Source organism: Leuciscus leuciscus (genome assembly GCF_965113295.1).
Source record: "Leuciscus leuciscus genome assembly, chromosome: 16".
Classification (NCBI taxonomy): Eukaryota; Metazoa; Chordata; class Actinopteri; order Cypriniformes; family Leuciscidae; genus Leuciscus; species Leuciscus leuciscus.
Window position 1 is genome coordinate 24,434,093 of NC_138740.1, and position 26,454 is coordinate 24,460,546.

General features: G+C 39.3%; 1 protein-coding gene and 1 long non-coding RNA gene across 2 annotated transcripts in view; one reads left to right on the top strand and one right to left on the bottom strand.

Moving 5' to 3' along the window:
- efna5a (ephrin-A5a) overlaps window positions 1–26,454 on the bottom strand; it is a 49,513-nt gene that overhangs the window by 14,761 nt on the left and 8,298 nt on the right. The gene's annotated exons all lie outside the window — the stretch shown is intronic.
- LOC309478376 lies at window positions 19,324–26,238 on the top strand. The gene is made up of 2 exons (XR_014198956.1): window positions 19,324–23,472; window positions 24,211–26,238. It is a non-coding gene; the product is annotated as an uncharacterized lncRNA (long non-coding RNA).

Here is a 26,454-nt window from a genome sequence, read left to right on the forward strand (position 1 = left end):
ATTGGTTCATCCCAAGGTCAGACTCCTCAGACTTAACAATGGAATGAAAAATGAAGCAAGCTCTTCACTTAAGAATTTCCAACGGAAGCCACATTACATAAAAAGAATTCTGAGAGGTTGCCATTGATTTTCCAATGAAGGGAAGAAACTGGCAAAAATATCAAGCTAAGACAAAGACAAGCCTCAGGACAAAACAGCATTATTTATTTTGACGGGAAATCTTATTTAGAGGTTCACCAAAATGACTATTCAAATGTTCTGACATTCCAAACCTGTATGGCTTTCTTTCTCTCTTTCTTTTGAAACACAAAAGAAGATATTTTGAAATCTTACAATGAAAGTCAGTGGGGTCCGATGTTATTTAGGACCCCATTGACTTTCACTGTATGGACAAAAACAAAATAACTTGAAAAAATATTTTGCTTTTGTGTTCTACAGAAGAAAGAGAGGAACAACATGAGGGGTGAGTCATTTTTTGGGTGAACTATATTACACCTTCCTGTAGAAGGCGCTCTCGAGGCAATGACTGACGTGACTCCCAGGGGTGTCGGTCAGCTAAGCCTCGAGCCCTCCAGGCCTTTCACAATGGCACAGATGGAGGATCTCCTCCTCAGGTTACAGCTCTCGGGCCAGCCGTGGAGCAGTTGTCCCATCATTCAGTGGGGAGGCAACCGTACATCTCCCAACGCCTCAGATATCACTCATTCACCCCTTCCAAAAGAATGTCTGCCCAGAAGCATTAACATCACAGACAAACAATGGCCTGCCAGGACTTCAAGCTGTGCTGGCTTGGCAAACGCCTCAAAAGACGGATGAAGGTGAAGGAGGGGAGAAAAAGGCATATAAAAGCCGTCTCTCTGCGAGTTTCCCATGGAAAACACTCTGTGTGAGATTTTCTTGAAGAGACAAGATATATGGCTCTCTACATTAAAAACATATTGGTGTTTGTGGGAGGCATGTCTATATTTCAGAAACATTGGCAAAGGACATACAGCAGTGGATTAGAGAAAAAAGGCTTTGGTTAAGGTAGATATTTGAGGACGGATGTGTGGATAGAAGAAAGCAAGCAAACACGAGTGAGTGAGAACGGGACTATCGGTCTTGGGTGCGATTGTTTCTTGTCTAACATGTATGATATGTGGAAAATATTCACAGTGCTACAGGTTAATCTTCCGGCTCTCATGTCGTCGTGATTAGTGGAGTGCAGTATGGTATATGTCACTCATCAAGTAACAGGACTATCCTGTGGTTAACCCTATGGGCTGATAGGGTTGAAGACACAAACACAAACGGCTGACCTTTATATCTTATATTCACAAGCTCTTGATTCAATTTGATTCTGATTTTGATTCATTTAGATTTCAGTATATTTCATAAATGATGGTTATGATCATATGGTCATAAATTATCATAAATGAAAAAAATCTCAAGTACTGTATTTCAGACTGATTTAAACAGGTAACTTATCTTTTTAAACTACTCAATAAAATAATCGGCTCATACAAATCATTTGTTTTGGGAATCAGGCTACACTGGTTGAAAAAAGTAAATATAATTGTTCACCCAAAAAATGAAATCAAGTAATCATTTACTCACTCTCATGTTGTTCCAAACCTAGTATGACTTTTTTCTTTTGTGGAACAGAAAAGAAAATTTTTGTGAAGAATGTCCGAACTGTTTGTCCATATAATTAAAGTCAATAGGGTCCAAGACAACACTGAACCACACTGACATTTTTTTGTATGGATAAAAAACATGTAGATGTTCTTAAAACACTGTTTTTTTCTGTTCTGCAAAAGTAAAAGGGCATACAGATTTGGAATGACATGAGGGTGAGTAAATGTTCACATAATGATCCAATCATTCCATGTTTGGGTGAATTACCTCTTTATGAATCAGTATCTCAATCGAGAAAAATCCTTATTTTTACCCACCCTAGAATAGTCTGCATTAGGTTTAGCAAAAGGTCACAAATGGGACACCCTGTGGCCTCGTGAACTTCACGGACAAGCGCAAGTAAACATGCTTCTTATAAATAACATACTTGTTTAGATTGAAAACCTCATTATCTTGAGTGGATCCTCTTTACTGCTGCAACTGAATATTGAGTAGATGCTTTACAGATCTCAAATAACTAGATTGACATGAGTGCTTGGCACCAAATATACTCTAGTGGCCCTAATGCAACATTGAGACCACATGAGGTCAGAACTAGGATCATAGGTCATGGTTCGGCCATTATTAATGAAGGCCTCCGTATTCAAGAGACCGAATATAATGACAGCGCTGACCCAGGGGTCATTCATCTAGTGGGTGTGTATAACATCAAATTTAAGCAAACAGACAAATGTTAAGAAGAACAAATTATTTGTTAAGAAAAACAAACAAGCAACAGCTCAGCAGCACAAGCGAGAAAGAGAAAAGGGTAAGAGTCAGACTACGGACATCTAAGCAAATATGAACCTGCCTCCCAGAGCAGGCTGGAGATCTGACCTCTCCCAGAGGGGCCATTGCACGCCTCAAACTGCCCGGGTCGTTTTACAGTGCCTTGGGCAAAGCCGCTCTGCACCCAATCAAGACAACGTTGAATCAATTAAAAGTAGAGGAGCAGCAGTTAGCAAGCCACAAAGTCTGGCTTCAATCAGCAACCCATGCTAATTGTCCACAATGCTCTCCCACTGATTTACGGGTGACTTAAAATAGTCTAGGGCACAACACGTTTTGTTTATGTCCTATTAAAGTCCTGTGTGGGAGTATTACCATGGTGTTTTTCGAGCAAGTTACACTTTAATGTATCATCAGGGTGGCACAGCGCTGTGAGAAAATAAGGCATGAGAGAAAAGAGTGGGCGAGGAAGGTATTGTGACTGTCTGGCCTAAAAAGACAACTAATTGCTCGTAAAGAAGCCCTGTATAATAAGGCTAAATTGTGATTCACCAAGATTTTCTAACATATATATCTTTTCTCTCATGTCTTATGGTCTCACAGCGCTGTGCCACCTTGATACAGTATACACAATATATTCTCATTTAAAATAATTTGATAGAAAATATCATAATATTATATTTTACAATACAATTAATTTCTCAAACTTTTAAAGCAGGTTAACCAAGAAAGCTATGCAAGCAGCCTGGTGAAGAAAGAAGCACATCAACATCCTATGTGGGGACCACCAGCATCTAAAACACAACATACACTGACCAACTATGCTGTTTTAATATTAGGATTGGAGTGAGAGAGAGAGAGAGTGAGGGTGGCCTAGAGGTTGGCATAGAAGCGTTTTTACCTTCAACAAACGCATCAGCGCCAGAAAAAACAGCACATGTAACGTAATGTAACATCTAAACATAGAGTCCCTTCAGAGTGCCAGGCATGCCGTGCTCAGGCCCCTCACACCTGGTGCTCTCAATCTCCCCCATCCAGCCCAGTTCATCAGAACCCTCAGCGGCCCTGTCAGAGCCTCGTCCATCAGCCAGCCAGCCAACACACCCTGCAGGGCTCAGCGCCAACAAACAGCTACACACACATACACTGAAAACTGTTAGTATAGCTGGAAAGCATGCAGCTATAATTTAGGAGAATGTTTTAAAAACCTTACACGACTTCAATAGAGAATGTAAATTTGAAATCCACCTAAAATCTATTTAAAGTAGCATTTACTGTCTATTTGTATAGTCCAGGTAATCTCTAATGAAAAAGTACCATGGTATTACTATCTGATATCATCACTGTGTCATAATGCTGCCACAGAAATGGAAGCCTGCAATAATAATAAAAAAAGTTAGCTGAATATATTCAGGGGGCGGGGGAGAAAAAAACGATATGCCTGTACCGTATGTCGCACCAATGGTATTGACTAGATATGGTCTCATAGCTTTGGACGAGAAACACCTCCAGACCTCATTTGAATTCGCCTCATACTGGCCTGGAAGGATTAGCTCACTGATGCACCACATATTGTGTTGTACGGACAGCATAGCCAAATAGCATTCTGGGAAGGAACCCTTCTGGAAAGTTCATTTTCCCTCTACTGAGGCAGTCTGGGTATGGGCAGCCCCAGCCCATATAATCACCAGGATTTATAATCGCCATTTGATGACAGGTGATTAAAGTAGACTAGAACACCTCTCCGTAAATCAGATCGGGGTATTCCTGCCTCAGTTGAAGGGACCAAAGATGAAGGGACAGAACCATGATACAGATGTTTCTTATCTCCATGAACAAGCTAATAAATAGTGAGTTGAGTATATAACGCTCTGCGGCAAGACGTTCTGTGTATGACTGAAGTATGTTTTTAGTGGAGGGAGAGCTTTCCTCTCATTCCGGGTGCTTCCTCTGCTATCTGCATTCAAGAGCTGAGGGCTCCAAGTTCAACAAGCCCTTGTGAGGAAAATATTTATTATGGGCTGTGGTTGTGTGATTGACATCATAACATAACATCCTGGATTATGAAGTGGAATATGATGGAATACGGAATGTTGCGGTACTCTTTGAAGTTATGAATTAGAGGCTGCCATGCAACTGTAACCGATCCATGGCAGAGATATTTTTGTTGAACGAGGACAAGTGATTTGGCGAAGGTGATATTGTCATGCTGAATTCACTGAATGTCTCTAGATTTTGATTGGACTTCTGAATTTTGGAGCCAAGTTAAACCAAAGTCAGGGTAGATGCCAAATTGTATACAACACGAATGGAAATAGAGCTGTGATAATATAATATAATATAATATAATATAATATAATATAATATAATATAATATAATAAAAAGTAATACATTTTATATAATTTTTTTTGAATGAAAACACTAATAAAAAATATTGAAATAGAACAAAATAAACAATACAATAATGTCTAATGTTTTACATAATGTCTCTTTATATTCTAGGTCATTTGGAATAGGATGATCATTAATGGGTCCTTGGCTTTAAAAAGTTAGAAAACCTTTTTGTGGTAAAAAGAATTTGATGTAAATTAAGACAACTGACTATAGCTCACAGCCTCGTTTGCATCCCTGTCAAATTACATATGTTGTCAATCCTGCCTAACGTCCTCTGTCAATATCATAATCCATATTTGTTTCTTCAGTGGCCTGTCTGGGCCTGCTAAAGTAATTAGCATCCCAGAAAACTGCCAGATTTAATCTGTGGTCTCGTGTATGAGTTCATGGTATGTGGTAGTTACCTTGCTATTGTTAGACAGCTAAGACCTCCACTGTTGTCGCTTTAACAGATTGATAGAGCAGCCTTGGCCCTCAGACCACATAAGAGCACAGCAGAAGGGGGCCGGGAAGGCAGGTGGCAAGGCTAACACTTAGTGCAGTGTATTAATACACAACCTCTGTGAATGACAGGCATGTTCATCCCCACATTGAAAAGGACAGATGACTATTACGGCTCTTTCCTGTAAGCAAGGCCCCCTTAACCCGCTTTAATAAAGACATATTCTGCTACAATGAATAAAACATGTTTCGTAATCGCTCTATTTTTAACAATAGATGATTTTCAGCAAGCACGATCATATGCGGTGGGGGAGCTGTTTATAATGTGTTTCTCAGAAAAGCACGGGCATCACCTTTTGTGTTGGTTCAATGCCAGCATGAGCTAACTTAGTGATGTATGAAGAGATAGTAGCTTGGACTCACTCTGCAAACCGCAGCATCCAGAGCGCTGTTGGGAGCATGAAAACGGTGCGAACAGGCATCAGTCAACAGACATTACTGAGTTTTTTTAGTGCGCACTTAACACGCATACAGCGGTTCTCAACAGGCTGGTCGCCAAGCGTCTATCAACATAGGAACTCAACACACAGATCCTTGTTTAGTTGTAGAAAGACTTGGAGAGTAATTTCACTGGTGTGATATGTTGGCTTTTAGGTTTTAAGCTAGCGCACTAAGGCCTTTTGAGCAACATTTGCTGAATACGCATGGCCCTCAAGGTGTTCTAATGGAAACATCCCTGTTTGTTCCGCAAGCTTCAGGTTTCTACTAAATCAAGGGTGAATTTTTCTTTCAACAGGTATAGAAAGCAGTCTGTTGGGCTATTTCTGCAGACCTTGAGTTAACTAGACAAAGGCTCTCCCAGTTTATTTACCCTTCATACAAATTACTTTCAGCCCCAGAAGGAGAAGCGATCACTCAAAGTCAGCATTTTGAAGGGAGGGTGAAGTTTACAGATGGGTGGTAAGTGGGATTTACCTCTGTGTGTGTGTATATATGTGTGTGTGTGTGTGTGTGTGTGTGTGTGTGTGTGTGTGTGTGTGTGTGTGTGTGTGTGTGTGTGTGTGTGTGTGTGTGTTTGACTTGGAGCATGGTACACACAAAAGCAAGTATGGGTTGCATTCTGAGTGAGTGTGAATAGGTACAGGGGCTTATTTGAGAAACAGGTCTTGGCAAGCCGCCCTGTGCAGTATTGATGGACTCAGTGAAAGATCTTAAGAAGTGCTGTCACTGGCAGACCAATGATGTGGCTTTTTTCCTGCAGCAGGTAAAACAGAGCTAATCCTCTTTTCACTCCTAACTAATTGAAAACAGGTCACCATTAACAAGAGATTTGACACTATACTACACCTCCAGATGGAGGACAGACATTAGGATTAATAAAAGAAAAAAGAAAGGTCAAAGACATGAAGCATGGGAAAATGAGGGGGATTCTACAGAACGGCAGGCATTTGTGTCCCTCATCTATATTTAACACTTTAACAATGAATTGTTGATGCAAGCCTTTTGCAATATGTTAATATAGATGACTTATCTATCTATCCTAAGATTTAGCAAGTGAAGAGCGATATTCAAACATTCATCGAGCTTACACACCCACATGGAGGAAAGCGCACAAAGACAAACGTATTCGCACACTCGTGAAGTTTCTCCTGCATTGAGTGCAAAGTATCAGCATTCCTCTGTGCCTGCTGGCTCTTGTCCCTCTACACTTGTCACACTGAAATTCACCCGCTCGAATGTTTTAAAGTCTTCTGAAGAGTCTCTTGCAGGCCTGTTAGCACGGGGGAAGTGTCAGGTGACAAAGCCAGGCTTAAGGACTCACTGGGGGCCTCCTGGCCCTCTCCACTTCACTCTGTCGTCCACACAATGGCTAATTGGAGAGATCTACAGGGTTCAAAGATCCAGGGTTTAATCAGTATTTAGCACCATCTGGCTGCACAAACTCCTCCTCCACATCCCTGAATTTAAGACTTCCTGCTCAGGTTTTGGACCTTCAGGCCTTTCAAAATAAAGCTTGGCAAAAAGACGAAGATACAGTTGTAAAACCTGAATGTTTTATTTATTCCTGAAGTGCATTTGGGGGGAAACTTAATCTTAAGTATCAAGTTTTAAATGTCAAACAGATGTAAGGCACGTTAAGGGACACGGAAATTTCTACTCTTATTTTTATTTTCAAGCTACAGTAAATTCTCATGCTGAAGGATCCAGTTACCTATGCCAATGACCAGATCCCAGTCTATACTGTAAGTCTCTCCCTCGCTTTCCTTTCATGTCTTTCTGAAGATGCTGTTGCTTTAGAAGCGGGCAGCAGTGCCTAATGAGCATCAGTGTGCTGTGCAGTGGCATATATGTGGGTTGCCAGGTCTTTCTTCTGTCAGTCACTCCTGTTGAGCCATTTAACACCATTTTGACCAAACATGTCAAACGGGAGACAAATGCACCTCTTACTGAGGACAATTGCTGCATGTTTAGCCATTTTCCTCAACAAATCCGAATGTAAACAGATGGAATGAAAAGAGATTTAGTGAATTCCAGTTCTGTGAAGGGTTTGAAAATGTCAACATATGTTCAAAATGACAGCAGCCTAAAAGAAACACCCTGGCATGCATAGAAAGTGCTTATACTCTTTTTTTAGTACACTCTTTCTTCTAAGTCTATACTTGTCACTCAACAGGTACAGATAAATGGCTCTTTTTCTATGGAGATTTAAAGGCTTAAAGGATTGTTTACACTGTAAAGTCAACCAAAAAACAACATACCACCGGTAAAATGGGCGAGATCAGCACATGTGACGCTCCAAACGGCGTTAAAATAGGAGAGAATGGCATAGACTCCTATCTTTAAAGGAAATCCCTGTGCATGTTGTTAGGCATTGTTTAGAGTAAACATAATCATCTCCATTTCACAGCACTATCATCTTCCTCATCTAAGAGGACTTGAAATACGAGACCGGGAAGTCTGCTCAGGCACCTCTAGACTGCCTCACAAATGAGTGTCAGGCAACTTTCCAAACAAAAACACATTCCCCAACACATCCCTGCCTTCATTCACGCCTAATAAGCCGTGCTCCACACATACGCTCGTAAGTTAACAGGAATCGATGCCATTAAAAAGTCTTAACCGAGCCTGAGTTGTCAGACCAGGCCAGAGGGATGAGCTCAACTAGTGTGAGCCAAGAGTTTATAGAGATAAAAAGCAGGCGTTTTATCAATGGCCTACTCTGCGGCCTCATGGGACCAGACTCCAGACGGAGAGGAGGAAGCCTCTTTTTGCTTGCGGGCGTGGCAGAACAATACAGCACTGTTCCAGGTGTGAATGTTTCCTAAACCAACAGATCTGGTGCCACGTTGCTGCAGGCAAAAAAACTGAAAACAAGGAAGCAAAGTGTGCCAAAGATGCTGGTGCTAAAAGTTTGAGGGTGATACGTCAGTGTGATTCAGTGTTCACGCTTGCGACATGTACGTCTCATAATTTCCCGTAATTTCAACTGTAGGAGGGACCTCGAACAAATGATCGAAGATGAATGCAGGTATGTGAGGGTGCGAGAGGTCAAAAGAATGAATAAGCACAATAGCATTCATTTATCTGCATGAATCATGCACAGGCAGTTTCGCTGTGGCACACTGTGAAAATCAAATGCTGCAGAGGCCTGAAAGCTTTAAAGGAACAGTTAAAAAAAAATACAAATCACTTACTCAACCTCATGTAGCTCTAAACCTCTAAGTTTTTACCACAGGAGACATTTACTATAATGCCCTATGGGTGATTGTGATTTAACATGTTTCATTGTTTGAACCAATCACAAACACAAATGAGTTTTAAAAGCTATGGCGGAGGGGAAGATTTTTAGTGAATAGTGACATAAGGTTGGCATGAAATGGAAATTCACCCTAAATATTTGCTAAATGTATGTTATTGATCTTTGATCATTGTAATTTATTAATCAAAATGTCATAACTCAATCTTCTGGTGAAATTACATACTTCTCTCTGGTAACGTTTGCTAGACTCCTCCGATCATTGAGTTAGCCTTAACCCCACAATGTTGTAACCTGTACAAAAGCGTATAAAAGAACGAATTTCACTTCCTGTAGAATGGGGTGTGTAACGACATTTTACACACTGACAAGTTAACTTTTTTTGGTTTTGGGTAAAGCTTCTATTAGTAGTAGTAGTAGCTACACACTGCATCGTCATTTTCTTTTTTCCATTAGATGACAGGTGGCAACCAACTGTTATGGTGTAACAGTAATACCGCCATCTACTGTGTTGGAGTGTCAACCAGATGGACAACCATGGAGCTGGATTATTAACAATATAAGTATAGTATGTAGAATGAAAATGATATAAATTGTTGATATCTCAGTTATCATCAATACCGATATACTGCGACACCCCAGTATCGGTTCAAAACACTTGGAATAAGTCATATGGACCACAGCTATTACTTTCGATATAAACTGTTTAATTTTGGAAACTGCAAAAATTGCAGCTAGGACCCCAAACACCCACTCCTTCATGAGAGGACTTCAAGTTGTCCAAGACAGGTAGACACAAACAGATATTGTCAATGACACATGAAAAGAAGATACGCTTATCTGCGCTTTAGCTAAGCTTTAACTAGCACGGCCTCGTTAGCAGACCTGCAAGTGAGCTGGAGCCACCGCAACATTGAGGACTGACCGCCACGTTTATCTTTGGAATGTGGGAATTTAATCTGCGGCCCAGGAGAGGACCCTCCGCGTTGACAGTTTGTCTCTTCAGATGGACACCTCGGGCTGGTGGGAATGCAGGACGCACCGATGAGCCCTGATTATGGTTCGGCTCAAAGTCTTGTCTCTCCACACCTCCTACCCTGACCTAAGCAGAGAAGAACTCCTCATGGCCTCTCCATGGGCCCAAGGGAGGGCAGCTGGCCCAACAGTTGCTCTAATGCTGGTCCTTAGAGATCTATCTTGAATTCAGCATTTTAATTTAAGTAAAAGTTACATGATAATTAAAAAAATATGAAAAACCGGAGAAAAAAAGACCTATAAAAGTGCACAGAGGGTAAAATAGCAGAGCAGATGAATCCGCAAGCCGCAAAATAGCAAATAAACTCCAATTTCAATAAGACACAAACCCAAATAAAACAACGATGTGCTTTCAAAGGGAGAGGACTGAATTTTTATAAGGAATTCCACAGAGCTATAAAAATGTATTGAATGAATCAATTCTGCGTGAAACAAACAAGCACAAACAGAAAAAAACTTCAGAGAGCAGCGCTGAAACGAGCACCTTTAATAAAGCCAAGCCAGACCTTTGGTTTCTTACAGATGGAGCATCAATCATGAAGGATGGTGCGTGCACTTTGTTCTTCTAACTCCTGGAACAAAACCATTGACTATTGACATAAGGCACAGGAATATCTGTTTGGGACTTATCCCTTGAGAGGTGAGGACTGATAGATAGAGACTGTATGTCATGTACCCATGATTTTTATTCACACTCCCTCTCTCAGTCTGTCTAAAAATCATGTCCAGAGGGGAGTTCAGTCTATCTATTTGATGAATAGTCCTGAAAGACTTGTTTTTTTCTCCCACACACTCCCACATTTAACCTCCCACTGTTTCTCTCTCTCTGCCTCTCTCACCATACCTTGCTAATGACCACACCGCTTGCCGGCGCACGGTGGCTGCCCATCAATAACTCCCACATCACGCAGGTTCAGAGAGGGGAGCCAGATGAGCCTCCGGCAGGCGCACATCTGCTTCCCGCTTTTCTGTGGCCGGTTGGTGTCCCGACGCACGGCATTCTTTCAGAGAGAGCGTGGCATAGCTAATGCATGTTGTTGGGCTTGTTAGCGTGCGGCCATGGGCTGCTTATTTATTACAGGGCTTCCACATGTTTTACTGAACGGAGCTAACATGGCACAGATGTTGTCTAACGGCAAACATGTTTTAGGGCTGCTTTGCTAAACAGGGGAAACTTTAACCTGTGATGGATAAAATGGGCTAATACATTATGAGTGACAGAGAGTAAATGGTGGCGCACAAAAAAAATCGTATTCTTAATCCAAATATTTTTGTCGTTGTCCATAAGTCTAACTCAATTGGTAAATTGTTGTTTCTTGTTTTAACAATAAACCTCACAAAATTTTGTTAAATTTATACTTAAAACAAGAAAAAAAATTATATTTAGCATCAACCTATGTTAACATACTGTATATTTATGTAGAAAAATGAATAAAAAAACATTTACCAAAGTTAATAAATGCTGTAAAAATATTGTTTTCTGTTAAAGGTATAGCGGAGGATCTTTCCAAATTTTAGATAAGACCCGCCCTCTCCACTTTTTGAAAAGTTTGATTGATTCACCAGAATGATTGACAATTAGGAGGACCAATAGTTTAGACTACCCACCAGGAAGTAAAACATCCTCCGCTATACCTTTAATGTAACTATTGCACAATGCTAACATAAAACACTTTATTGAAAAGTGTAAACTTAAAAAAAAATTGCAGTGTGACATGATGCATATAAAACATACACAAGCATTTATCCTTGTGCTTCTAGGGTGAATATTATTTACAAGCAATTATATAACAACAGAGTACATTAGGCATGAAGGAATGTGTTTTCTCTTACCTGAGCAGGAAATTCCACAAGTCACCCGAAACGAGGAAACAGAGACAAAGAGAAAGAAAACAAATCATTAGTTTATCAGGTTATGCTTTTGCATTATATATCCATTGTAATGTCTAGCACAGGGAATTGCAGCAGTTAAACAGCTCTGTTGTTTCACCGAAATAATACAGCAAACTCATGTATGAATTCTATTGCTAGAAAAAATTGGATGTTTCTATATCAGTCAGTTGCTTTAAAAAAAAAGCACAACACTAAAAATACCTAATATAACACTGACCCACATTTTAACAACACTCATGTACACCCTCGTTACTTCAACGGCCCATTACAGTCAGAGCACCATTGAGAATGGCATTAAATTGTAGGGAGCCGGGAATTCACACAGGAACCAACTTCTCGCTCTACCTCAATGCGTGGGTGAAAATCCCTTTCCTGTCTTGCACAAAGGATCACTCTGTGACCCCATGGCACTTCATCCAGAGTGGATAGTTATGACTCTGTGTCCATTATCTAAATGGAGAGCACTTGAGCAGTATTGATCAGGGCCTCTTTAAACTCATCACACTGTCCTGACATTGTATCCAGGCATCCGCCAGGTCAAAGGCTAATAAATCTGAATCATAAATGAGCCAGTCCGCAGACAATGGATGATGAACTTTTAGAGCCTCCCCTGAATTGTCTCTGGACACTTGATGATTAAATGTTAGCATGATGTCACAGCTGAGGGATGCCTCTGATGACCGGAGTAACAGAGCGGAGAGCTCAAAGGCATTCTGAAATCACTTCGCTCCAACTCGATTCCACTCTGGGTTTTCCATTTCAAGACAAAAATACCCCTTTTTAACTAATAAAATGTTACGATGGTAATAATTATTAATACTTAATTTAATTACAAATATTATAATTATAATTTGTATATAATATAAATTTTATAGTTTTAAATACAGTATGTATATATACTGTATGCAAATATATTGTATATAATATATTATTATAATATTGGAATCTTTTGAGAATTTAATATTTTTATTGAATATAATACATTATATTTGCCAATTACATTATGTTATAATTAATGCCAATTACTGTATGTTATTATAACAAACATTATTATGTATTACAATTACTTTAAATATTACAAACATTAAATTCTATAAAATGTCTATATTATAAAATTACATATTTGTAATTATAATAAAGAATATTATAACCATATTAAATGTAAACAATATTGGAACTTTGAGAATGTTATATTTATAATATTTAATATAATTATTATTACTATTATTATAATCACATTTTGCAGGCAAAAATATTCATCCCCTATTTCCTTTCCACTCTTTATCACTTACATATTCTGCTAATGACTACATAGGTTGTTTTCAGTGATTCATATAGTCCCAGAGCAGTTTTCCATGATGAACCCTTCAAATATGCAGACTAACATGGTCATGTGTGTATGGTGAGGATGTGTTACAAGTTATAGTGCTGTTGGACAAGTAGCTCAAAGGCAATTTTCCCATTGTAAGAGAGATCTACAGCGCTAACAAATCACACACTGTCGAATCTGCATTCTGCACCCACACTGACGTGCCTGAACAAGGAAATAAAAATTTTTGTAAAAGACCAGTGGTCCTCTTTTTTCTCCTCATTGTGTAGAACATCCTCTGTCCTTATTTGCTCTCATTCTGCCCGGATTTCTAAATGAAAAGTCTCACAGTCTAAATTCTCTGGCAGTGTTCAAGGTTTTTAAAGCAAATCTCTGTGATATACGACTTTATTTGTGAGTATTGCACAGATCTAAGATAACAAGGAGGTATCTGATCCAGATGCTTTGCAGTAAGGGGGGAGGGGGGGGGGGGGGTATAAGAAAGGGGCCGTATTCTCCACCGTTATGAGCAGATAACCGTACACACAATGCTTTCATCAAAAACATATGGGGCATCACAGAGGATATGGGGCTTTTTCTCATCCAGACAACAATAGTTAAGCTACACAATGCATTTAAATCGTCTTTATGGGATTATTATGGATGTCTGAGTTGCAAAATGAGTGTGGGAGTACAGACACACTCTCCGGCGCAAACAAGACACAAAGCCACAGTGCTGATCCTATCGAGGCACGGCTCCTGCAGGCCTTTACAGGAACTTAAAATGACATCACATGACTCAAGAGAGCCAGCGAGCATCCTTGTTCATCCAGTTTCTGCGCATCAGCCTGAAGAGGTAATGCAAACAGCATTCTCCGCCCCTCACCTAAGGCAATGCTGGCAAAGGCTTCGATGCCATCAAGCTATAAATTAGAATTTTCAGAAGCAGACACATCATGCAAATAAGAAAGAGAGACAAAAAAGGACAGGAATGTTGATAATGCTGATAACCCAAAAGTTCTCACACTACGGACAATAGTGCAAAAATAAAACTAAAAAGAGTCCTGGAATTTCTTGAAGAAACAGGCGATGTGGTGTACATGCTAATTATCTACCCACAAGGCTGGAATGAGAACAACTGTCTGTTCAAAAGGATCAAGGGAAGAATAAGTAGTCTGAACCACAACCATGTACCTGATCCTTTCCTTTTTTTGATGGAGAGCAAAGGCTTAGTCTTTCTTCCCTCGACAGAATCGCGAGTGGTAAGACGGTGTCTGACATTCACACCGTGAGCGCTGGAGGACGGTACTCTCAATTGTCATGTTATGATTAGTGACATTTGAGACCTGGTAGATTTCAATGGGAAAGGTCAAAGTGTCAGACAGTCCAGTTTCCTGTGACATCACCTCTCAAGTGACAATGAGAGCCGGATGGTATGACACTGCATCATGTTTGTTCAATTCGAAACTACTGAACTACTGATCCATATGAGATCCCTCTGATGCATAAAAACAGCGCCTGTTTTGCCAGCAGGGCACATGATTGTGATAACCCACATGTTTTACTCAAACAAAAACCCATCCAGGTGTTTTGGATTATATAGTATGGCTGTCATCCTTAGGGTTTCAGGACCCACAGGTGTGCAAGACAGTTTGATGCACTGTTGGAGGGTTAGACGCAGACGCAGCTGATGCAAGGCGACAACACAGTCGGCTTTCATCATTGCTAGTCCTTTGACGTGGGCTCTGTGTGTCACGGCCTTAAGACCCATTGAACCTTTCAATTGCACAAAATGTTCTTTGGATTATTAAAATGTTCTTCACACTAAAATAAAATAAAAATGTAAGAACTGTTCACCGAAAAATGTTCTTTGGGGAATCCAAAAGGTTTCTACTTTGGCAACGCTGCAAAACCCCCTTTTTGGAAACTTTATTTTTAAGATTGTATATGGACAAAAACAGTAAAAGAAAAAATCTTCAAAAGAGTGTTCCACTGAAGAAAGTCAGTCATGCAGGTTTAGAACTACATGAGGGTGAGTAAATGACAGATTTATGACATACTTTTTGGATGAACTATCCCTTTAATTCTTTAAATATCAAGAAAACACATTACCGTGACATCACTCAGTAAGCCACAAGCCATTTCATTGGCCCTAAAGGAGAGATAGATGACCCTTATTTCGGTGTGGGAGTGAGATGGGGGTTTGATAGGGCTGAGGTTTGCACCAAACTCCACCTGCGCTGATGATGAGGTGAGGGTTGAGTTACAATGACCAGCTTACGCAGACTTCCTCTAAACGCTTTCAGATCTGACAGATTTAAAGCTGAGGACGGACACACCTCATTCATCTGACCATTCACGCACACGGACACGCCATATCTTTACATATAGAAGAGAAAGAAATGTTTATTTTATTTACAGCTTGTGGAAAAATAGGAACGTCTGAGTGCGAGGCGCAGGAGGTTATCTTCAGGCCAGCGTTAAGGGAAAGCACATGTTTGGCCTCACTTTAGAAGCTAATGTCAGTTGGATTGAATGGCTGGGAAAAATCCAGGCTGATTCCAGCACCATCCAGCCAATGGCAGAGCATTAATAACCTGCCATGCAATACTTTTAATGCCCCATCAAATTTTATTAAGCACAGTAGCCATCAAACGCAAAATAGAGGCTTTTTTCAGGGAGTTACATGCTGTATAAAATATTATAAAATGTTTTTAAGTCTATTTTTTCTGGTGGAGCCCCAATCCTAAGGTCATTCCGGAGCTTTATTTCCAGAAACAGCCAGGAGAGCACATCACCACGGAGACGTCTGCCCTGATGATCCTCACAGCTTCAAAGAGCTCAGTCCCACACATACAAAACCACAGAGGCGCAGACATATGAAAGGCGTCTGTGTGGATGTGTGCGCGTCTGCTTAGGTCAGTATTGCCGCGTTTCTGTGTGTGTGAAATCCTATCAATGTCACAAAGGTCACGCTCGCTCAAGATAACCCGGGGAGATTGGTGTGAGGTGCCAGGGTTTTTTCTTCTCTTTATTTTGTGATTAGGTGTCACAAGGATTTCTTTGGTGTCACAATGAGGCCTTTCATGTCGTGGGCACCTCAAGGTTTAATAGGCGATTCACTACATTCAGCATGAAATGTAAAGAAAGAAACCGGCCGGCTCACAATACTCACCAAGACCACAATGGCATGCACACCAACTCATTTTTTAAAGCGAGAGGAATTCTATCCTTTTTGTTGTAAAATGTTTGTGTAATTCCCACAGGAAATCTGGGATCGAATGGCCGCGCACAATGAACACAGAGGCGTCCATTTAGCGTGTCACTCAGCTTGTGGTAAAGCTTATTCGGGTGAGTTATGTTTAAGGGGAACTTTTAAAGGTTAAAGTCAGCGGCCAGGATCAGTAAAACGAATGGAACGGCCTAACGAAAAAGAGTCTGTCAAAACAGTGCCTCGCCACAGTTCAACAAATATGTTACCATGTTTACAGTGACCATGACAACAGATTCTGCGAATAGACGTGTTCGGTGATCATGCTTATTTTGTGATTCACGCTTGCCCTGAAGTCCCTTTTTCCACTGTGGGTCTAAGAATATTCCCTGTGCGTTTGAAACAAACTGTGCATTTACGAGGATCCACAGGCTGACTGACAGCATTTCTATATATGAGGTCATGCTCTACTCATTCAACACTTCCTGATTTAAGCACAACTCAAAATCTTTCATTATAATATCGTTTTAAGGCCTGGAGTGAGGAGGAATCTGATTGGCTGTTGACCCAGGTGTAGCCTAAACTTTAATAAATAACAACTAGGGCTGTCAATCAATTTAAATAAATGATGGATTCTTTATTTTTAATTTTTATGTATGTAACTTTTACTTATGTATGTAGCCCTTACTTAGTTGAATCAGCATATTTGTAACATTTAAAACTCAATGCAAATCTGCAATAATGCTAAAACATTCACCATATAAAGAAAGCAAATGACTTTACCTTTGTTAAATGTCCTAGGTTTTAACTATAAATAATTATAAATTAATTAAACAAAAACAAATGTATTTCATCATCATCTAATGATAAATGGTCTATTGGTACTGTGTGTATCATGTCTATGTGAGGTGCAGCTCCAGTCCATCCAAATCAGATCTGAAGGTTTCGATCAATTTAAAAAAACAAAAAAACAAATAAATCACATGAAACAAAATGAATAACTGCATTAACAACATTTTAAAAATGACATTGTTAAACCTAACTACTTTGACAGCCCTGATAACTATAAATATTTCCTTGTGAATGGTCGCCCTCTACATCCGTCCTTCAATCATGCTCTTTTCAGTGGCAGAGCGTAAGTCTTCAGTAAAATAGACAACATTTAAACGTATGCGGCCAAGAGGGCAACATACATAAAAGAGAGTCTGCAAAGAGATCTGAGAGCAGGGCTCTTTAGCAGAGACAGTTTTATAACCTGATTCACTCAGCAAAATACAGCGCCATAAAAGAAGCTCTCTGTCCATGCAACGTCATGGCACCATGACAGGCCGTGTTAATCACTGCCGTTATATGCACATCCAGCAGACAATCTGCAGCCACAACTGAAGCCTGCGCTGCATAGCTCAATCAGCCTGAGCCCAGCAGACCAGAGCCTGGAAACCGCTCTCATTCCCAGAAAAATCTGCTGAGGGAAGGGGGTAATATCTTCTCTCGTCATAGCTGCAATAGTCTAGGTCTGGTTCTGATCAGAGATAAATGTCTTGTTGAGTGGACTGTGCTGTGCTAGACCGGTCTTAGGGCCTGTCTGGGGTCAGTATGGATCATTTTGTTAATAGAGGCCTGATGTTGGTATATTACAGTGTCAAAAGTATATCTCTCACTCTAAGTACTTGCATGCTGCCCAGTGTTTTTCTGTACAGGCCATCACCAAACATCACCAATGTTCTTTCTAGGTACATACAATTAGTTGGGTATACATGACTACGCAAATACTCTTTTGACTCTGTGCGATATTGATTTGCATCAGCAAACAGGAAATTGTAGGAAGGATGTAGAATTAATATGAATTCAAATAACAATTAAGAAATACATATAACAATTTTATAACAAAGAAACAGACTGAATGCTGGCTTGTTTGAAAGGTTTTAAGACAGACAGAGAGATAGATAGAGAGATAGATAGATAGATAGATAGATAGATAGATAGATAGATAGATAGATAGATAGATAGATAGATAGATAGATAGATAGATAGATAGATAGATAGATAGATAGATAGATAGATAGATAGATAGATAGATAGATATGGCCAGCAGCCATATCACCCTGTAGCCCAAGACCGGTTGCCCACTGAAGCTAAGCAGGGCTGAGCCTGGTTAGTACCTGGATGGGAGACCTCCTGAGAAAACCAGGTTGCTGCTGGAAGAGGTGTTAGTGAGGCCAGCAGGGGGTGCTCACCCTGTGGTCTGTGTGGGTCCTAATGCCCCAGTATAGTGACGGGGACACTGTACTGCCAAAAGAGCACCGTCCTTCGGATGAGACGTTAAACCGAGGTCTTGACTCTCTGTGGTCATTTAAAATCCCAGGATGTCCTTCGAAAAAGAGTAGGGGTGTAACCCCGGCATCCTGGCCAAATTTGCCCCTTGGCCTCTGTCCATCATGGCCTCCTAATCATCCTCATATACTGATTGGCTTCATCGCTCTGTCTCCTCTCCACCAGTAAGCTGGTGTGTGGTGGGCGTTCTGGCGCAGTATGGCTGCCGTCGCATCATCCAAGTGGATGCTGCACATTGGTGGTGGTTGAGGAGATTCCCCCCCTTCCATGTAAAGCGCTTTGAGGTCTCAGAAAAAGCGCTATATAAATGTAACGAATTATTATTATTATTATTATTATAGATAGATAGATAGATAGATAGATAGATAGATAGTAGATAGATAGATAGATAGATAGATAGATAGATAGATAGTAGATAGATAGATAGATAGATAGATAGATAGATAGATAGATAGATAGATAGATAGATAGATAGATAGATAGATAGATAGATAGATAGATAGATAGATAGATAGATAGATGGATGGATGGATGGATGGATGGATGGTGGATGGATGGATGGATGGATGGATGGATGGATGGATGGATAGAACTTCCTGTGGAATGTGGCTATTTCAATTAAAATTCACGTTCATAAATTGAAGAGGGCCATTTCTTCAATTCTGAATCTTACCCAAACTTGCCATGTAATACACAGATTGAAACTTTAAAAGCCCAAAGTACACTTTGGCCAGTGCGAGAGACTTGAGCGCTGGAAAACAAAGTCCACTAGACAGTGCGCACACGCCAAACGCGTCTTTTCATGCTCACGACCAGTATATTTTGAAAGGCTTGCACGCTCAACTGTGAGCGAGATGGAGCGGAACGCTGAAAATGTATGTAGTATACCCCGGCCTAAAGTCTTTTGCCTTGTTAGTCAAAACTGTAGATCAGTAGATAAGTTGAACAAATAGATAGGACAGAATGATTAATGCTGACTGTGAATTTCAAAGAGTCAGCTTTAAAAGACAGGCTGCCAACTATCATGTGTCTACACCACCAGATAACCTTCGACTCAGCTTTCATGGGGCGTTTGATTCGCTGTGGCCCCCTCAGTGGCTAGGGTGAGAAGGAGCACAACATGAAGAGAGGAAAAGTCCCTGTGATGGTGCTGATAGTCACACTCTCGGTGTGTAGTTTCCTCCATCTGTGAGAAACAGCCCGCGCTGCTTGCTCAGCGGGAAAAGACACACACACAAACAAGCACACACTAGGCGGAGCCGCCATTCTGGCTTGAGATTCCAATCACTTTGACTCACATTTGCGTTTATTTGTCCACATCAGACAATGCAAACAGAGCACTGCATATTTACATTATTAATGGAAGAAAAGTCCTAAATTACCAGGTGCTGACATCAATCCAAAAACCGAGTATGTATAGTATAACATCATCGAGAATATAAACCTAACAATAGGCTTCTCCAAGTCATGTGAGAGTTCGGCTCCTGCTAAGATCCCGCTGATGTGCTGAAACCTCCTACTTGTGCCAATGAGAGAGGTGTCAGACACAATTAGACACCTTGCTCCGCACACCGCGTGGACCAACGCGCTACTTGTCTCTTCTCATTTACAAAGATTTTGTTCAACAGTTCTTTCATCTGCTTCCACAGACCATCTATTTCAATTGGAAACAAACGCACTCAGACATAACCAAACCGAATTTAGTAAAAATAGTCTTCAGTTAAGAGCTAAACAAGGCAGGCACGATTATGGTCTCAGTCACTAAACCAAAACTCTCTAGAGAGATTGCAACTTTTGGGATAGCTACAAAATGTTGGTGTGTTAAACAGCCAGTAAGTGGCATTTTATAACTATGCAAACTAATCCAAATTGTCAGGTAAACTGATTCACTTGGCCTTAGTGTCAACTTACAGCAGTTTTTTTCTGTGAATTATTATTATTTAAATTTGACACCATGTTGGCACTATGCCTGTCATGATTATTGATTAATCATATGATCATGTTTATTTCATCTAGTCACAATAATTTGAGATAACTGTAATAATTGTGCAGATTAAATTTCATTTACATATTGCCATTCAAATAATGGAGATTTAAGCACTTAAAGAAATAACATCAACTATGGTAGGGAGAATATAATCTGGCAGGGAGTGAAGAATAAAGAGTATAAAAAATACTGTTAGAAAGTACACAAAGATAGTCAAAGGTTTGTATACAAAATGAAGGCTTGTGTTTCATCATACATTTACATATATCACTACATTTTAATATATTATACAAAATGCATGACTGTAACAGGCCTAGTCAGCACCAAAATAAAATCTTCATGGCAAGCAAAACAGCTAAAAAGTACAATAAACAAGCTCTTCCAGCATTTTCAAAAGAAAGTACTTAATATTTCAAACTAATATTTGAAAGACATTCTAAACCTTTTCCTGTGAGACTTTTTAAAAACTTTCTCAATAAACCCTTTCATTTTGTAATTAATTATAAAAAAGAATAAAAAAGTGAATTAATTAATTATGACCCCTGACTCTTACTATTTTTTTTTCAACCATCTAAGCAATTCAAACTTTAAGTACCACCTTTATGAGTGATTTTGCCTATTCAAGCCTTTCATCTAATGGCTTTGAATGATCTTTTTAAAATTTTATATTACAGAATTATCTTTTTATATATATTTTATTTTTTTAATAAGTGTTTGTTATATATTTCTCAGAAAATATTTATATATGTAATTATGTATATGATTATATATACATGTATAATATATATATATATAAAACATAATACATATTCATGTCAAACCATTCACAACTATTTACTGATGTATCCTTTCTCATTTAAGTGCACAGTTAGCTGAGAAAATCAATAGCTCAAGACCACACGCCCTTTAATCAAATCTGGTTTTCTTAAATGCTATTTATACCTAATGTTTGCGGCAGGCCCCAGGTTGCTCATCTGACGGGCCCTGGGAGAGCACAACATATGATTCAAATACCAGCACAGATACTAGAGCTTTCACATATCTTCTCTGAAAACACCGTCCTCACGCCCTGTAAAAACGCCCCTGGGCTTAACGAAAGAATGTGCCCGAGCAGTTTCTCTCTCTCTCCGCTAGAATGGGAGTATTTTTTTGGCAAACACACCAATTCAATTAGCACCTGAAAGAAAGTGGGCACCTCAGTGTAATTATATCATCGGTCTAATTGGAGAATTCTGGGAAGCCTTTCTTTTGAATGTCGCTTTCTTCAGCTCCGGCCTGCTCTCCGGGCTGCAGTTCATTTCCACTGGTTTGTTTTGAACACAGAAAACCACAGAGGTTGTTGCTGTGATTACACATTTGATTTGGAATTAAAATGACTCAGGGTGTGTTGGCTTGAACTTGATGTGCCACAGGCCCATCAATCTTGGTGTGGACAACATTTCCAGGTACTTTTCAGTGTGTTTTCCCCACCCTGACGGGCACTGTTTTCATTAAAAGCCACCATTTTATACATTAATTTATTATTATATTCAAATTGTATTTTCTTCTAAAAGAATAGAAATGTCATTTGAACTGATTCCTATTGTTTTTACTTAAATGTTAATAATCACCCGTTCTACCAAAATACCATATTTACAACAGTAATTTCAACTACATTCAAACTGTGGTACCTCGGTCTCAGCCACCAATGGCATTAAGATAAGAAATAAAAAATACACTGTAAAAAATATATATTTTAAATAAAGATTATTGGAGTATATTTTACAAGAAAATACTATTTCAGTTTTTACTGTGAAATGTCACATTTAATTTAATGTCTTTAGCCCTATTCACATGGGATAAGTATTATCTAAGTAATATCTGGTGACCTCTAGTCATTTGTAATAATTGCAGAGGTTGTCTTTGATCCTAATCCCGTGTGAATCGGCCACGTCTGTAATTTGTAAAGTAAAAATTCCCCCGCAAATGACCTACCATATTTACTTGCTGATTCTTTGTAATTGTTTGTGAAATTTACTAGCAATTTCTGGGTGAAATATTTTTCTGCACCAAAATCTTTTCAGTCTGCATAATATAAATTTTATGTTAGTAAATCTGTTACTTGGTCTGAAAGGTGATATTGTCTTGAGGTATATATACACATTTGTTTTGCCCTTAGTGAGTCCTGAACAGTAAACGTATTTATCCTTGACACAGCAAATATCTGTGTCATCAAGGGTTATTTGAGTGCAGCCGCAACCCAACAGAGCTGAATAATTACCTAAATGACTGAACACAAACACACTCGGAATAAAACGAACAAAAACACTATTTTACAATCTGACCAAATGTGCAATTGCAAGATTTGGAGAGAACATTCAGAGGAGCAAATCTGAGCAAATCCACTTTCTTTTCTTTTCTGTGAATCATAATTTAACAGATGTTTAAGAACGAAAAAACTTGTAGGTGACTTTGATCTTTGCAGCAAGACTTATTTCTGAAGCGTGAGAGTCTGTGAAATGGCCTGAGTGATTACCCTTGGTTGTCTTTTTAAACACTTATCAAACACTTTTATTTGAGAGATAAAACATCCTAAATGCATCATAAACATCTCAGAGTGGTGATTAGCTCAGGCTGGAACCCAATTGGCTGGAGATGCTAATGGACTGAAGTCAAGAGAGCGTTGGAAGCCGCAGCCATGTGGTTTTGACCTTTCTGGCTTTGACATCAAACTGCGTGCCATGAGGTCAGTATAAACCTTTTTATTTGGCCTCACAATCGCAATTTTCTTTGTCTCAGTGAGAAAACCAGAAACAATTAAACCCACTGAACTCCCACACCGGCTTCAACAATTCTGCCTTAATTGAACGTAATTCTGCACCACAACAAAAGGGCTGTGAAAAATGAGACGACGAATGTAACATTCTCATTTTGCCTTTCAATGTGACGCGATAACATTATGAACTGCCGTTTTGTACAAATTATCACATTTCAGCATCATTAAATAATGTTCACACCCCGAGTACAAAACCCAGCGTCCAGGATGTCAGATTAAAAGGGTGCAAATGTGGCAGGACGTGCTGTTCCAGATAAGCACGACCGCATTGGGGTCTGTCTTCAAAAGCACGTCTTCATCCTGCGCGCACCAAATGAAATTAGTGTTTCTGTCTGGGCGAGAGCGGAGTTTCACAATAAAATCGCACGGTGCTACACAATCATCTGAAAAGCATCTGGACTGAGATAGGCTCCGCCATACCGACTCCATATGGCGAATTCAATGGCCACCATGAGATATCGCACCCGGGCAGGGAGTGGGGAGATAGGCAAAATAATCAAACGCAGAAAAGAGAAAACACAAAGTCATTATAAGACATAAGGGATGAGACAGAGGCAAACAGAGATTCATTCCCCCAGTGGGAAAGCTAAAAGTGTCTGCGTGCTCGTATCCTAACACCCATATAACACATATTCCTTGCTTTCAAAGGCTGGTATGCATATTGGGATTATTCCTACAAGGGACTTGCCGACAAAAGATATTATCAGTTCGACAGGGTCGCCAGAGGGGATGGAAATGACATCAGAGTTAAGGCGGACAATAAAAAGGGGTGAGAACTCGGTTGAGCCCAGGCTACAGCCCAGCGTAAGCCATTTCATCCCCACCGTATCTGATATCAGCCCTTAAGACAGAGTCTATGGACGTGGCAGACAACTGGCGACGGAGGAAGAGAAGGGAGAGGGGAGCAGCTAAGGGGGCCCATGCATCCCGTAACCTTCTCACTTTCACACCGGATCTCTCCTAGCAAACTTCAGGTGTCCCGTAGAGCATCTGAATTATACAAACGCTAATATGAGAACATAACTTATGATTCACTCTCTGCTGGCAGGAGCCAGTGGCGGGCCAACAATTAAATGTTGTAAATTTGACGGTAGTGGCTGTTCTCCCCACTTATGAAATGTTGTGACATGCTTTTAAGGTTGATTGATCGTTAAGTGAACTTGCCATGCAAATGCCAGAACCAAAAGTGAACTTGAGAATGAACATGTTCTGCATTCATTCAGGCCACCCCAAGTTACTCTTCTACACTAATCTGCCCGAGATACTCGACCCATCAAAACCTTATTGGTTTCCCCAGATCTGCAGAGCCCGTACTGATGTTTCAATTGGTGGGTTCTAGAAACCACTCCCCTCGATTGCTTTGCTCCGTGCCCCAGTTTTTTCGATAGTAAACAGGAACATTACAACATGTAAAAGCTTGCTGTAAATTATGGATGCAAATTATAAAGAATCAAATCGACAAAAATAAAACTAATTATTAAAAATGATAGTCAAAATACAAATTAGTGTGTATTTTATGATATAATATGCATAGAATGCATGCATTACATGCATTCATATAGAATGCATGTAAAATAACTCAATTGAATTTAAAGGGTAAAAAGTGAATTTAAAAAAAGTGAATAAAAAAGCCTTACTTTCTGACACAAGCTATATGGAAAATCTGTGACTGGCAATAGCACTTGAACATCCCATGTGCATTGCGTGTCTGGACCTGACCAGCTGAACTCCCACATCCATCCACATCACATCCACAACAATAGTCACAAGATACTGAGACTTTCTTTTTAAACCAAATTCTCATCTGGTCAACAAAACACAAAACAACTAAATCTATCTGACTTTAATGTTAATATTTTAAGTAAAAAATTAAATTTAAAATCCAAACAGAAAGAAAAAAAATCATCATACAATATGAATCTGTTCATGAAAGGCTGGGTTGATCGTATCATAAATTTGATCACACTTGTATTAAATTTTAAAATCTATAAACAATACTTGACACATAAAAACCCTCATCAAAAACCTAATAAAATCTACAATGTAAAATCTTGTTTCTTTGTAAATTCTATGTTAAAAAAAAAATTACATTAACCATGAGTAATTATCCTGTAATAAAATAGTAAATTGCTGCAAATTACTGCATGCAGTTTTGAGAATATTAGAAGGTGATGATTTGAAGGATTGTCTTTGTGTCTTTTCAGGGAAGCAGAAATGCCCAGAGGGCCATAGGTACAGCCATAAAAATGGTTTATTTGTTTCCTGAGCACATTTAGTGCTTATGTTTCCATCGGAAGCCTTTATGGCATCGCAATAATATTTATGTCGAAGACAGATGGTTTCCTTTGAGTTACAATGGGATCGTATTTCTGTACATGCCTAATGGTTGTACAAAATTCCTCCTGAAAAATGTATCTGGGTTTTTTTTATATATGATTTTCTAATGAAGCATGTGAATCAAGAGTCATTAATTTAATGGATAAATGACTTTGGAACATACATTTTTTTAGTTCATAATATATCAGGAAAATTCATTTCAAAGAACTGCTTTTGGAAAACATACATATATATAGAAAATGTGTATTTATTAGAAATTATAAGCATCTTTCAAAGCAAAAATTAATGCTAGACAAATTTTACAGAAACACCGAAAAACAATGTGCTTTTAAACGCAAATTTTTTTTTTAAAAAGTTCAGAAATATGCCTCATGTAAAAATAATCCATGAAAATATGTATCATGTAATCATTGTATGTATCATTATTAAAAGTTTTATTTTTTACTTATGTAGCCATAAAAACAGCCATTCAAATTTTAATAAATAACACAACAGCTCTAAACCCAACAAAAGCTCCCATCCTAATCCTAAAAAGAAAAGATTTATCAGTGCATT